This window comes from Monodelphis domestica, chromosome 7 (assembly GCF_027887165.1).
Source record: "Monodelphis domestica isolate mMonDom1 chromosome 7, mMonDom1.pri, whole genome shotgun sequence".
Lineage (NCBI taxonomy): Eukaryota > Metazoa > Chordata > Mammalia > Didelphimorphia > Didelphidae > Monodelphis > Monodelphis domestica.
This window is the reverse complement of record NC_077233.1, coordinates 180,313,926-180,330,549: the sequence shown is the minus strand read 5'-3', so window position 1 is coordinate 180,330,549 and position 16,624 is coordinate 180,313,926.

The following is a 16,624-nucleotide window of genomic DNA, read 5'->3' as shown; positions in this document are numbered from 1 at the left end:
ATGCCAGAAACCCTACCAGTACTTACTGCAGTCAGAGGTGCAAACAGAAACAAATATGTCTTCCTAAAGTCCTCAGGTTTCTTCGTTAAGGTCCACTTGTAGCTATTAATTTCCTCTTAAGTCTTCTTTCCTTTCAACTAGACATTCTCTCATCCACCAAAAAAAAAATTAATCCAAAAGCAAATAAAAGTATTACCTGCAAATCAACTGATTATCCATAGCCTTCTCAGTTTCCAGATGAGTCTTACCCTGTCAATGACAGGAACAAACCATGAGAAAGAAGAATAGAGCTAAGCATGGAGATAATGTTAAAAAAAAGTGGTCACAGTCTTTTGGAAATGCCCACTATTTTCACCAAACCAGTTTAAAGACTCCTCGTTTTCTTCCCAAGTACCAGAGTTATGTGAATTTTAGATTTACTCCACCCTGCTAAAAATTTATTTTGAATGCATACTCTAATGCAAAAAGAGGACTGCCCCCAATTGGTTTTTGTCAATGTGCCCAGCAAAACATTGTTTTGCTTTCTCTCTCTTCTATTTCTCTCTCATCTCTAACTATTGCAGTTTCCTCTTAGAAGGTGAAATTTTGTATGCGCCTGTAGTTAGAAGATTTAGAAGTACAAAATGATTATGTTAAGTGATCAGTTGGGGAGACTAGTCCCACAATCATCATCAGGGGGATTGTGAATTTTAGATTTACTCCACTCTGCTTAGTCTTAGAATATTAGCAACTAGTAATGTATACACCCCCTCTTAAGGATTAAGGAGGAAGGTTTATGTCCCTCATATGCTAGTAAGTGACAAATCAGAAACAACTGACTGACCTAGGCCATCCAAAGCCAAGTTTGAGCCACTATTGGTACATTTAAGACACAGGAAATGACATAAAGAACTGCCTTTATATTTCACGTCACTTCCTGTGAGGGAAACTTGGCTGTGGAACTTGACCATGGAGGAGCTCCAGCATGAGAGCTCAGACTGCTTCCCTTAGACTGTCACATGGTGAGTGATAAGACTGACTCCCCTTTCCTTGGCTTTTCTGGAGGTATCAGCCTCTGGAGAGGCCCATCTCTTGGGACTCCCTTTCCCTTGGCTTTCTGGAGTCACTAGCCTCTGAAGATACCCCTCATCTTAGAGGAGGCCTTGTGACTGGAAGCTGTGTTAGATTCAATCCTCTGCCCCCCCCCCCCTTGGCTGAGGCCTCTGAACTCCTGCCTGGCTTAGACCAGGCCAGAACAGTCATCTCTCTCTCTCTCATTCCCTTAATTTCTTCCCTCTGTTATAAATAAACCACCATAAATTCCATTCTGACTTGAGTATTTTCATTGGGATTTAGAATTTAAATCCCTTGCAACCAATTAAAAATATATCCAGTCCAACCCTAAATTTTACCCCTTACAATTGCCTACCAGAACTATTAGCAAGGATTCTTCTCATATTTTCCAAAAAAAAAAAAAAAGGGCTTCTAAACCATGGAGCTTTTGACATGGTTAATAATTACCTTTTAAAAATTATACCCAATAAATGTGACATGCACATATGTTCTGCCTGAAAATGAGGGTGTATTGTCCCTCTTTTCCCTGCAGAGGTTGGAGGATGGGGGTGAGGGGCACCTATGGGTGTGAACTACTGCATCTGCTCTCCAATATTGTCACAGTTTTGTTTGGTTTTGCTGAACTGCTTTATTTCTCTTTAACTTTTTATAATCTTTGTTTCAAGAGAAGGATGATTAGGTAATAATATATTAGGAAATTAATGTTATAGAAGAGATATTAATAAAAATTTAATTTTAAAAAGGGCATATATTTATTGAGTACAGTGGCTTCAAAATACAATTACTTTGGGTACATTCTAGTTTAAAAATAAAGTAATCTATCAAATATCCTGTTTACATAGAAAGATTATGCCTCCAACAATAATAAATCCTAACCATTCATTTAAACTGGCACATACAAACAGGAAATGAAAAAGGATAACACTTATCAGTACCCTGGACAGGGGCAGAGGGGGGTCTGAAAATGGTGAATTGTTAGTACTTTGAAAGGGATAGCACCAAACCTCTCACAGCATAGCTGCATTGTTGCACCATTATAATATTGGAAGGCTGTAGGGGACAGAAATGGAGTTAGAAATTTAAGGAGTAGAATATTTGGACCTCTCTTGCTGGTAATTGGAGACTGAATGCTACTGGGAAGTTTAGGTTGCCTTCATGAAGTGACTGAGATTCATATGGACTTCTTTGGTTTGACACAGGGAGCCTTCAAATCCATCCAGAAAAGAGGAAATCACTCGCTCCTTAACTTCAAAACCTCTTTACTCCTGCCCTAATTCCCTATGTGGAAAATATCAACAATTACATTCCTAATATCAACTTCCACGTCAGGCTTTCCTACTCACAGAACTTTGTAAACTCTGGATGAACAAAAGTTATATTCCTTTCTCCACTTTATGCTATTAGTACAAGAGTAGAAGTAAGAAAATGACAGGATAGGGTAGACTTTTTTCTCATTGCTTCATCTTCCTTCTCTATGGCAGATCATTTTTCTCCAGCCTGTCTTTGGCATTAGGATTTTACTTCTGATTTAGGCCAGGGCTTTGGTCTATCTGAGGAAGACAATTTATCTTGCTGCACTTTCTTTAAGGGATAAGGCCAATGGAAGTGAAAGAAAATCTGTTTTAGTATATCATTACACTACTTAGTTTGCCTGACTCCCATCATAAGACCTTTAAACTGATTTAGTCAATCTCCAAAGGTATCACACTACACAGCAGCCATGCACCAATATTTTAGCTTGATTTGCAGGCTCAATAATTATTTAACAAAAAAAGCTACAAATATAAATTTTTAAGATCTAACACAGCAAGGTGGAAAGGAAAGAACACTAGACTTGGTATCAAAAGATGTAAATTAGTCCTAGCTCTAAACATTATTATTTTAAAGACCTGGACAATGTATTCTTTATCTATAAAATGTAGGTAGTATTAAATATCCCAATGAACTCAGGGGGTTGTTGTGAAAATTAAATGAAAGGAAATATGTGAAAGCACCTTACAACCTGTAGAGCATTGTATTTGCAAAGAGAAGTTATTATTATCTAGTGGTTTGGGATTAACTGATACTGTTCCTTTTCCCTGATCTGCTTTCTCTAACAAAACATTTCTTATTCCATTGTTACACAAGCCTATTCAACCAGAGAATCAAGAGGAAAGAGAGGGCCTCAAAAATAGTACACTTTATTATAAGAGGAAATCACTAGACTACTAAAGTCATGGTTTAGCCACAACTTACAATAAGACCATGGACAAGTCACTAAGTCTCTCTGAATCCTCATTTCTCCATCTGTGAAATGGGATACTTCCTATTTTACCTACTTCATGGAGATATGAAGATATACTATGAAAGTGGAAGTGTATTTCATAAGTGCTGCTTATCATAGTGGCTAGAGAGCTAGTCTCCAACGCAGAAAAACCTGAGTTTAAGTCCTGTCCATGGCCCACACTTATGTGGGGATGTTACATAATCTCGTAGTGATCCAAGCAACATTCTAAAACTCTAAGTTGCAAAGAAGGTACTGATCCTTGCTTGATAGAAGATGTTCCTCATCAGGATCTCCCTTTGCCAATCAGTCATATCTGGGCTTTTCTTTTTTTTTTCCTTTGAATATAAAGTACTACACAAATGATCAAAAAAGTATTATTTATGAAGTAATAAGGTTTCATCAAATAGATTAGACTAACAGTTCTTGGTGGGTTGGATGCAGAAGGTGTTAAAGGAATTAGGACATTAAGGGTCTCAGCTGAAGCTTCCTATACAGTGAAACCTCTGCTTAGAGGTAACCTAGTTACCAGCCAAGCACAAGACCGTCCCCTAACCAGACTCTGCAGGCTGATAGCTCCACTGTAACAAAAGTCTTTGGATTTGCTATTCAGGTAGTCAAACAATTTTCTATATGATCTATAATGATCCCAGGCCAGTCCTATCCTCTTCACCAAAATCTCAAAACTAGAGAAGTCTCAAGGGCAGCTAGGTGACCTTATTGGTCTAAAGATGGAAGATCCTGGGTTCAAATCTGACCTCAGACATTTTCTAGCTATATGACCCTGGATAAGTCACAAAACCCCCATTGCCTAACCTTTAACATTCTTCTGCCTTGGAACTTGAAACTAATACAAAGTATTGCTTCTAAGAAGGAAGGTAAAGATTTTATTTAAAACTATACAAGTCTCTAATATTCATTGAGCCCCAATACCAACATGACTTCTCCTAAAGAGATCTTAGCCCCGTAGACAGTCAGAGAATGGGCCAGCCCAACACGGGGGAGAGCGCCTGGATGACCTTGAAGAGGGATTCTAGGCACCTGGACTAGGCAGAGAGACCTGACGATCCTCTGTCAGCTTCTACATGAGTTCTTCATAAAAATAGCAAGAACTATTGTTATTTGTAAACTGCTGAAAGTTGTCTGGAGACATCCTTTTCTCCTTCACATAAACAGCACAAAGCACATACAGCGAAGAGGCCTGGCTGGAGTGATAACTAAGACATCACTGCCCTCTGCTGCCCAACAGTGGCGTGCTCCAAGTGACTGGCCATGAAACCTTATCCTGCCCTGCCCTGCTTTGGTAGAATTCACTCTCAGCTTGTCCAATTATGTCCCTAACCATTTCCTGAAGGGCCCCCTCCACAGTTGCATTCATTGTTTGTTCATTATCTTCCATCCCATCCTCCAGGGTAAACATAAGGTCCTTTGGTTCACAGACTACAGAGACACCCCTTTACCCCGTGAAGTCTCACACCTTGCAGTATTATTGCCCCCAGAACCTCAGAGCCATATGCTCCTCTCCTGCAGAGCGAGGGAGAGAAGAAAACATAGATGAAAGGTAAAGAGTAAGCCCCTCTACCTCACTAGCATCCTCCAGCTCTCCTCCATTGCCATCTTTATCCCTGTCACCAAACAGCCTTGACAAAGTGCCTATTAAAGGACTTGTGAATAGACCAGCCATTTTGGAAAGCTATTTGGAACTCTATCCCAAAAGTCCTTAAACTGTGCAAACCCCTCGACCCAGCAATATCACTACTAGGCCTATACCAAAACAAAGAAAAAATATCTATACCTAAAAAAATACTAATAGCCACTCGTTTTTGTTGCATCAAAGAACTGAAAACAAAGAGGGTATCCAACAATTTTGTAATGGTTGAATAAATTATGTTATATAGATAGAATAGGATATTACCGATCTACAAGAAATGACAAAAGAGATTATTTCAGAGAAACCTGGGGAAACTTGTGTAACCCAGGGCAAGGGATGGATTGGTCAAAAAGCATTCTTCCACTTTGGGAAGAGAGGAAACCAAAGAGAGATCAGTCCTTGGGGATGAGGGTAGGGGATAGACACAAAGGTAATTTGGCCACAAAGGGAACCAAAACAGAGATGAGAGAGAGAGAGATCAGAGACATAGGTAGAGATAGATAGATGAGAGATAAACAGATAGATAGTCACAAAGAGACAGACAGATAGATGGATGAATAAAACAAAACAAAGGCAAGCTGTGTTTGGGAGAAGAAAAGCAAAGGAAGTGGTAGAAATGGCAGCAGGGATGGTGGAGACCTGGATGAAGAGGAAGAAGTAATGCAATTTATTCCTCTGTGTCACTTTTAATAATATTTTTTTATATTTGATATAGATTTGATAATATAGTTCATCATAACTATCTCCATTGAGAATAATGCCTACCTACTGGCTTGACTGAACTTTTCCAGGTCCAAACATATCAGCCATGGTCTTACTCCCAGTTTGCTCCACTTTGGTTCTCCATCTTCTTACCCTGCTCCCTACTTTGGCCTATCTCACAAAAAGAGTCCCTTGATGCACAAGCCCAGTAAAGCAGCCTTAGCTCTGTCCTCTGTTCAGATTCCTCAGCTTCTCCTGTTGCTTGCCAGAACAATCCCAACCACAACCCAGGCCACCATTCCATTTAGTCAGCTGACTTCCTCCTAACCTAACAAGTCACCTCTACTCCAGCCTTTGATTCCTACATATTCATCTTAGATGCCTGACTGCCCAAAATTCTCATTGAGCTAATTCTCAACCCTCTAAGGGATTTCTAGGATATGGCTAATTTTTGAAAAATGCTGCTTTCAATAAATTCACTACTCTTTCTAAGAGGATCCATGAAGAAAAGAAATGCCACCTGGATCTCTGATGGACTGATCTCAGGACCTCTGTCCTCATTCCAGGATGAAATTATAGCTATTATTAGAAAATCTACTCCATGTCCATCTCCTAACCCCAATCTAGGCATCTTACCTAGGTGAAAAATGCTATGTTTCTTTAGAGATATTATTTGAGATGTGGACCACCCTCGGCATCTCCATGGGCCCAAAGCGAGTATAACATCTAGAGTTTTATGCTCAAAAATTTTAGAAATCAAGGGTGGGTATGAGAAGACTGGATTCCTTTGGAGAGAAGTATAGGATAATAGGCAAACTGATTAACCTGATGTCCAGAAACTTGATTTCAAATTTCTTCTCAGATACTAATTTGCCTTGCTACTTTGGTTAGTCATTTAATCTCTCCAAATCTTAAATTTTATCATATTTAAAATTAGAATGATAAATGCTCAACCTACAACAAGGTTGTCATGAAAAATGTTTCATAAATCTTAAAATCCTATAAAAACATGAGTCATTATTATTCTAGACCAGAACACTGGTCTAAATTCAGGATTTGAGATTAAAGTTCAGGGATTGGGGTAAGAAATGGTTAGCCTATCACCAAATAGTACAATCTAGTAAGAGAGATTCATAACCACAGAGATAACAATAGAACAAGAAGAGTAAAAATTGAAGGTGGTTAGGGACATCACATTTTAAAGAATTTACTTGGAGGTATACCAGAACTGTTCCCATCAATAAGGAGTGAAAAAGATGGTATCTTTACCATGTCTACTCAGCACACCCATCTCTAATCAATTAAGTAGAAAGAATATTCAGATTCAGAGCTATAATAAAGAATTCCAGGACCTGGGGAAATTTTCTTTGAGAGGAAAAGAGAGTGACAAATGCTCCCAAGGCTTTTGCTGGAGCAGTGAGCCCTTGCCATCATTACCACTGATCCCAGACATTAAACATGGACTAGGAGCATGATTCAGGTATATCACGCTTTCAAGAACAGTTTTACTGGCAGTGACAGAGAATTGAACACTAAGAGAGAGGCATAATGGCAATAGGACTCTTCCAAGGGGGTAGGGTTGGGAAGGAGAGGCTCAGGCCAGCAGAATACTATATTGAGAAGAAAACATACATCCACCCAACATTAGCACCCTGAGTCACAGATCCAGTTGCCCCACAGTAATTCCATATTCCTTTCACTCCATACAGAATTAATATAGCCTTCCTTTGGTCCTCTCTATTCTTGTTAGATGTTTTTTAAAAAGAACTTTCTGTCCCTTTGGCTCCTCTTTGGGGATACATGGAATGAAAAAGTCCCTGCTATATGATTGAATCAGAAAGTGCCAATGCCCCAGGACATAATGTCTTCTTGGAAGATAGTAGGGATGCTGGTTTTTCACCCCTTCTCCTAACTCAATCTTTACACTGTCATTGTCATTTTTCGTCATGTGGACTAGACTCAGCTCTATTGTTCCCAACAGTATGTAGGAATTCTCCACTATGTCCATGCAAACAGATTAAAATCCATCTATTCATCATTACCTGTAGCCCATTGTTGTTCCACAAGGTAGAAAGCCAGAAACACCATTTGCTACAAACAGAGGGGTGCTTTCCCAAGCAGATGGTCAACCTTAGTCCTAGAGAAATATTTGGACTATGACCACAGTAAGAGAGAGAGAGAGAGAGAGAGAGAGAGAGAGAGAGAGAGAGAGAGAGAGAGAGAGAGAGAGAGAGAGAGAGAGAGAGAGAGAGAGATGCGGGAAGGGAGGGAGAGAGTTCTGGACATCATGTTTTAGAAAAAGATATTGGCAAACTGAAGCATGTCCAGAGACAGGCTGCCAGGGCAGTGAGAGGCCATGCTATCATACAAGAATTGGCTGACAATAAAAATTTTGGTTAGAGAAAAGAAGGCTTTAGGGAACATGATACTGTAATGGGTGGTCGCCAAAAATTGTAATTAACCATTAAATCACAAGACTGTTAATAGAGAGATTTATTAGTAAGAAAAAGAAAATAAGAGAGAAATATAGAAAGGAGGTGAAGAATTTCTTAGCCTAATAATCCAGAGTCTAAAAACTCAGTGTCTGTCTCTGAATCTCAGCCTCAGAAAATAACCCCCCAGCTTCCTGCTGGGTCTCATCTTATAAGTCCTCACTATACCCACTAGCTCTCCTAAATCACCCCTAAGGAACCAATCACAGTTCCTCAATTAGCCTGACACCACTTAGGGGGGCAGTACCTGTGGGATCAATTCCCTGGTTGCTGAATGACCCAAATTCAAAACAAATGGAAGGAAAGTTTAAATCTCTGATTGATCAAATCAAAATACACATTCCATTCTCACAATCACTGTGACTCTGTTGGGAGATGAGCATGTTGAAAATTCAGTTGAGGGTCTTGGGAGAATAACACATGCCTAGTCTCCCCAGTGAATCATTTCAAATAATCAATGCATATCTCTAAGGATTCTCCCACTAAAGATGTATAAAACATTGCGCTTTTTAAGGAGAAATTACAGCAACCTGGGAACAAGAGGGAAATTTTTAAAAAACAATAATTAATAGATGCATTGACAAAAAGCCAATTGGGGGCATTCCCCTTTGGCATAAGAATTTACATTTAGAATAAATGTATTCAACCTCCTTCAGTTCAATTCATTCTGGATCTCTTGATGCAGCATATGGTTTCTGCAGGCATCTCCATGGCACCCTCTTCAAAAAATCACCTTCCTGATTCTAGGCACTGGTAAGGCTCTTCTCCTAAAATTCCTCCAAAAGATTTTCAAACTCTTGATTTTAGGACAACCATACAATTAAAACCATACAATACCTATCTTCAAAAATGTGAGGGGTGGGGGCAGCTGGATAGCTCAGTGGATTGAAATCCAGGCCTAGGGATGGGAGGTCCTAGGTTCAAATTTGCCCTCAGACACTTCCCAGTTGTGTGACCCTGGGCAAGTCACTTGATCCCCATTGCCTAGCCCTTACCACTCTTCTGCCTTAGAGCCAATATACAATATTGACTCCAAGACGGAAGGTAAGGGTTTAAAAAAAATTTTTTTAATGTGAAGGACTATAATATAAAAGACTAGGTTTGTTCTAGTTGGTCTGAGCTGACCTAAGCAATGAGTAAAATTTGCTGAAAGGCTGACTTGTTCAAGTCAGGAAAGACTTCTTAAAGCAAACCAGAAAGGTTTTGCGTAGGATGTAGTGAGGTCTCCATCACTGGAGTTCATCAAGCAGTGGCTAATTTGTTATTGTAGAAGGGGGTTTTGTTGAGATATAGTTTGTGTTAGATGGTCTCTAAGGTCCTATCTGACAGAGATTTTATGATCTTAGGTGGAAAATCTCTCTTATTGGAATTCCTAAGTTTGAGGCAGTTTAAGGACTTACCACTCACACATGGTCCCTGAGCTGACACAGAATATGCCTTAATGATGGTAAAGGTGATGGTGATCTAATCGGGAAGGGAGAACAGGACAGAGTGATTTCTCATCAAAGTTCAGTCTGTCATCTACCATAACTCACAGACATGTCTCATCTTACTGGGGAGACAGATTTATCATTTCAGATATAGCATCTGTTTTTAGTAACAGCCTAATTTCTCTCAGGCCTGTGTTTTCTGCTTGGTTTCTAAAGAGTGATAATTCTATAAAATCACAAATAGGTAGAATGTCTAGGGAATGGAGGTTCTGGATAATTTAACTTTCTAGTTAGTAACTAATGCTTAACGAGAAACTCCTTTTCATTTCAAGACTTTTTGGAAAATTTCCTAAAGTCCGAGTCAAAGCTCTTCATAATTTAGTCCCTACTCTAACCTTTCCAGGCTTCTTATACTTTATTCCTTGACACATACTCTTTGATGCTATGGCATCTCCCTCTCCACCACCCCACCCTCCACTGCTTCCTTCAAGTCTTAACTAAAATCTCATCTTTTACAGGAAGTCTTTCTCATCCTTCTTAACTCTAATGTCTTCCTCCTTTTAATTATTGCTTATTTTCCATATATAGCTTATCTGTACATATTTGATAGTTCTTACCTGCTAGACTGTGAGCTCCTTGAAGGCAGCAACTGTCTTTGTTTTTGTATTCTCAATGCTTAGCACATAGATGCTTAATAAAAGTTTATTGATTGCCCCTAGTACCCTTTCTAGCTTTGGTACATAGCATCAGATGACCATATTAGAACCACTGATGACCAAGTCTCAACTATTGTCTTGAAGATAAGTTTTCATTGTCCAGGACTGTGCATAAGTGAAAAAGGTGAAATAATCATGGGAAATCTCCAGATGTTATTTTATTGAATTGCTATTGCCCCATGATAACAGGTGGCATATCATAGTGGATAGAGAGCTATCCCAAAATCCTGAAATCTGGATTTAAATCCACTCTCCAACACTCCAACACTGACTATGTGCTCAACAAATCACTTTACCTCTCAGTGTTGTAGAACTATAAATTGCTGAGGAATGGCCTGCATTGTTAGGAGAGGGTTCTCTCATCTGGGAGTTCTCTTTATCAATGAAATCCCAAGTCCAGCTCTTAACCCTACCTTCCAAATCCCTGCTATCATCCCATCTTCTTGATATCTCTTTTAAAAGTGGAGAGCAGAATGAAAATTCTGATTAAAGATTCGGGTTAGTTGTGCTGGCTCATATTTGCTCAGTGCTTTATATTTTGAAAAGCTCCTTTCCTCATTATTTTAGGTGATCCTCAGAACAACTTGTAAAGTAGGTAGGGCTGGGATTACTATTTCCATTTTACAGTTATAGAAATGAAATCTCAGAGAAGTTGAATCCAAGACTAAACAGGTAGCAAATGGCTCTACAGGATTAGGACCCAGGACTCAATGACTCCTAGTCCAGTTTGCTTCCACAAAGATCACCTTCAGGCACAGTACTTCCTCAGAGGCATTGTGTATGGAGACCTGGGCACCTGCCGTGCCTCTCCTACTAACATGGCAATTCTAGGCTGGGAATAGTTCATGCTGAGCACGGAGACGGATAGTGTGAAGTCTTTGGTAGGTATTCCAAAGTCTTACAGGACTGGTTTTTGCATTGTTTTCATTTTGAACTAGGAATCGTGTCTCTCACTCTGGTAGCAAACATTCCTCCTCAGCCCAGTCACCCGCACCACCACTAGTTCCGATTCTCATTGACAAAAAATGAAGATTCTCTCTGAACGTTCTGGCTTAGAAGACTAAAGTCTGGGGGAGCCAGCGTGGCGCGGAGGGAGAAGAATGATAACTTGAGAGATAAGCTACGACTGGTCTTCCCGTCCAACAAAACAACTTGGGGCATTCCTGGCTCCCATCTATCCCTGGCTCTGAGAAGTAAGAGGCGAGGCTCTTCTTTACTACAAACTCTAGGTGGCACTAGGGCATCAGTAATTCTCAATCAGACAGCAGCCTAGAGCTGGAAAATACCCCAGAACTAAGCCAAGAGTGCTTAACTTTTTCTGTAGTCATAGATTCCTTTGGGCAGTCTGGTGAATCCTATCGATGGACTACCCTTCTCGGAATAATGTTGTCAAATATATAAAATATAGTATCGCCAAAGAAACCAATTATATTAAAATGCAGTTTTAAAAAATCATTTTAAGTCAGTTTGTGGACCCCAGACTATGAACTCCTGATGGAGAGCAGCCCCCTCATGTTGCAGATGAGGAAAATGAGAACCACAGAGATTGACTGCCAGTCAGGTCCCCACCTAAGACCCTCTGCCCTTGCCCCTTAAGTGGGCAAAGGACAAGGCTCTATCTGGAAGGAAGGGAAAAAATTGGGTGAAGAAAGGCTTAAAGCAGAAACATCTGTCACTCCACCGACTGCTCAATAGGAAAGGGAAAAAGACTTCTGAGCATCCCTCCCTACACAATCTCACCCAGGGGAGAAGCAGTGCCAACACACCAGAGAATACTTCTACCCAATAGCTCATAGCAAATTTCCACAGGTGCCAGCCTATTAGAAACTTAGTGGCTCTCTTTCTTCAAAAGAAATTGCAAAGAATAAAGGCAAGGTGGAATGCTAGAAGAGCCTGGATTTGGAATCAAGGGAATTGAGTTCACATCCTGGATTCTGCAGAGAAACAGAACCCAAGAAGGCAGCCTTAGAGTCGGGAAGGCTCGATGCCCAGTCCCTGGTACATACTAGCTGTGTACCCTGGAGCAAGTCTTTTGGCTTCTTGGTGTGCCAAGGAAGGCCCCTTGGTTGGCTTTAGGAATAGGGCTCTGCCCATGTAGTAATATTCCAAAGCTGTCAGGAAGGTCCCCCAAGTCCTGGCTTGCTGATATCTCTCCAAAGAGCCAAAACTAGAACTTGAGTCACTTCGTGGCCAGGTGCCTGGGGCAGAACCTCAGACGAGTAGCCACTCCTTAAACATGTTTGAAATCCTTCCTTTTAATGACCCTCCCAGAAGAAATCTTATGTCCGACTGTCCTTGGTATTGTCTTGGCACTGGAGTGGTTTGCCATTTCCCTCTCCAGGGTCACACACCTACTAAGTATTTGAATCTTGTGGCCGCTGCGCCACCTACCTGAGGGGCCGTCTAGTCCCATACCCTCCCCGTGCCCGTGGGGAAGCGAAGGCCCAGGAAAGTGAAGTGACTTGCCAACGGCTGCACACAGAGCAGAACTAGAATCTGAACTCGGTTCCTAAGTCAACATTCACAGCACCTCAGTGCCTTCCTCACCATCTCCAAGTCCTGCCTTTGCAATCTCACCCATCCCGTTCTCCCGAGGTTTAAGGCAGAGACTAAAGCTGGTTTGAGCCAAGCGAGATGTTGTGTCACAGGACCAGGGTCTCTGGGCAGTGCTGCTCCACGCGGAAGCCAGATTTCCCTTCTTTCTGGCGGGCTAGTCAAATCTTGTAGGGTTTCTTGTCCACCCTATCTTCCTATCAGCGCTCCCGGAGGACAGAATTCCGTCGCTGCTCACTTTTTGTGTCTTTGGCACTTACAGGGCCTTCTGCAAAGAAGCGACTTTGTTTGTGCAACGAATGAAATTCTTCCTCACACCCCGGCCTCGTCTTCCTCCTCCTCCACAGTTGCAGAAGGCAGGTTAGGGGAAAGCTAGTCAACGCGTATTTTTTAAAAGACCAGCGTGGCCAGGCTCCATGCCAGGGGCACGATGGGTGGCTGAGGGTGAACCAGAAGCCCTCAGCAACGTCCCCTCCGGCCGACATCCCCGGCTTGTTTCCCGGAAGCAGAAGGCGAGATTTGTGTTCAGGCCGGCCTCCCAGACTGAGGTGTGAGCGGCCCCGAGGGGAAGGTAAGGGGAGCAAAAAGGGGCGCTGCGAGGCGAGGGGTAGAGCCGCCAGCGACTGGAGCCATCCCGAGGAATCCCGGCATGGCCAGGGCAAATTTGGCTGACGTGGAAAGAGGGCACAAGCCGGCAACGGGGTCCCACGTCAGGGGTACAGGAGCCGGGGCATGGGAAGCCGGAAGAGACCTGAAGGATCATCCATAATGTGGGACATGGCCTCCCCCAGCCCGAGGCAGAGCTTTGGCCACAAGGCAGGCCTGCGCCATCACAGCCTGGCATCCTTTGCTGGCCCAGGGAACAAGCTCTTGGATCTTCTTCCTGGATGGGGTGAGGACACTAAGAGCTCATGTGGGTTTGTTTTCCTCAAAAAGGACAGGGGTGGGTGTGTGGGTGTGTGGATGTGTCGGGGAAATGGATTTTTGTTCATTGAAACAAATTAAATGTGTATTTTGGTGGCTCAGTGGATAGAGGGCCAGGCCCGAGTTCAAATGTGGCCTCAGATCCTTGGTCCCTCGCTAGCTGTGTGATCTTAGGCAAGTCACTTAAGCCCCAGTGCCTAGCCCTTACCACTCTCTGCCTTGGAAGAGATCATTTAGTATCTATTCTAAGACAGAAGGTAAGGGTTTTAAAAAAAGAAAAGAAAAAAAAACATGTAGAAGAGAGGAGCAGCCACATCCTCTTAAAGGAAAGAAGGAAGGAGGTGGCGAGTTAGAATGCAAAGCTTCTGTCCCTTCCCATCCAGCATCCTACAGAGAAGTTGTACCGGCTCCCAAGCCCCGCCTCCCGTGGGTGGGGCCTCAGGAGAATCCCTGCCCTGCAGGCAGCATCTTTAAGGCCTTGAGGGGTGTGGTCAGTCCCAGCTCACAGCACCACACAGGAAGTGAGTCAGCATGAGCACAATCCAGCTCCCCGCCTAGGGGTGCCCCCGGGCCCAACCCCACGGACACACAGACACACGGGCATGGACCCACACAGACATGCGCAAACACACACACAGACACACGGGCATGGACCCACACAGACATGCGCAAACACACACACAGACACACGGGCATGGACCCACACAGACATGCGCAAACACACAGACACAGGGGCATGGACACACAGACATGCACAAACACACACACAGACACAGGGGCATGGACACACAGACATGCGCAAACACACACACAGACACAGGGGCATGGACACACAGACATGCGCAAACACACACACAGACACAGGCAGACACTGAGACACAAAAACAGCTACACAGAGGCACACACAGACACACAGACCTCTTAATGAATGCACACTACTCAGGGGAAGGTCACAGACTTGGCCCAAGAATGACACTTCTACAGCCCCACTCCGCAGTCAATCTTGCATCAGTGCGGCTGATCCTGGTCGCCATGCCACTAGCCGACATGACAGGGTTCTTCCTATGGGTGACCAGGTGGCACATACAGAGGCCAGGCCCGATGTCAGGAAGGCTCCTCTTCCTGGTTTCAGATCTGCATTGGGACACTTCCTGGTGATGGGACCCTGGGCTGGTCACAACCCAGTTTGTCCAGTTCCTTACCTATAAAATGAGCTAGAAAAGGACACAGCAGCAAACCACTTTAATATGTTTGCCAAGAAAACCCCAAGTGGGGCCACAGAGAGTCAGGCACTAGATCCTCACAACCATGCTATTATCCCCATTTTACAGATTAGAAAACTGAGGCAGTCAATAAAGGGATTGCCCGGGCACACAGCTAATTAGGGTCTGAGACCGAATTTGAAATCAGATCTTCTAGATTCTAGGCCCAGATTTCCATCAGCACATCCCCCACTTCCTGGCTGCCATCACAAAATCTTTAGTAAAAAAGGAAGTGAATGGGGCGCAGGGTGGCTCAGTGGGAAGGCCACAGGAGGAAGGTGGTGACCCTTCTCTGGGCAACATTCCCAAGCCCCATTCCTTCTTACTGCTGGTTCTTGTTGTTCCTCCCAATATCATGATGAAGAAGGGGTTTGGAATTAGAAGACCCACATTCAAGCCCCGCCTCTGCCACTTCCTGGGGAGTCACTTCACACGGATTTCCTCATTTGTAAAACACGGGGGTAATCGCTCTTGCACTGTCTGCCTCACAGGAAAATAAAAGGTGTTTCCAAGTTTTGCAACCATAAAGCACTACGTGTACGTGTGTCATCACAACTATGCCGTCATAAACATGATTTAACAAAGAACTCATCCCTCCTCCTCTAAAAATGAAAAATCTGACTGAGGTGACGATGGAGAACAATTACGGAAAATAAGCTCTTCCCCATTCCTCGGGTCTAAAATGATGAATCACCATCTCTGGCTTAGGAAACACCAACAGGCCAGTGATGTAGAACAGAAATAACACATGGAAAGAAAAGAAACAAGCGTTTATTATGGCCCTGTCGTGTGCCTTACAAAGAGGATCCCATTTGATCCTCACAACCACCCTGGGAACTGCGGGGCTATTATAATCCCCACTTTGTCGATGAGGAAACTGAAGCCGAGACTTGCCCAGCATCCCATCATCAATGTCTGAGGGCAGATTTGAACACGGATCTTCCCAAGTCAGGGCTCAGCTCTTGGTGTGGCCGTATCTGGAGAGCCTCCCAAGTGACTCCTCTTCATTCCTGGAATGCTGTCACTTCTGGGAGGAAGGCTTCCTAGATCCCTCCCCAGGCCCGCATCACCCGGGCTTGGGCAACACACACACCCCCTCTGTCTCCCGCCCTCCCTCTCAGCAGTAATGCCATTTGCTGGTCCTCGAAGCTCCCAGGGCAGGAACTTCCTCCTAATGATGTCCAGATGGCACCTAATTCATGTGGGAGCGCCTGAGGCTCAGCGAGGCCCTTGGACATCAGGACAGGCCGGGCCCTCTGCCCGCTCCGCCAGACACTGGCCTTGCTCAGCTGGGCCGGGGCCAGGCTACTTCTCCCTCCTGCAATGCCACTGGCCCCGGGAGCTCATCCATTGTGGCAGTGGCACGCTCCCGGGCTGCACCCTGGCCGAGGCTCCACGGGGGTAACCGGGAGATCTCAGACCATCAGCATGAGACGGGACACGGAGCACCGAGCTCCCGGACTGACTTCCAGGGAGGCTGGAATGTTCGGCCCGGCCAGTGCAGGAGCCCTTTGGCTCGGAGGCCGGTGCTTCCAGTTCTTCCCCAGGAGGCCCCCACTGGCCTGGGGCAGAGAACAG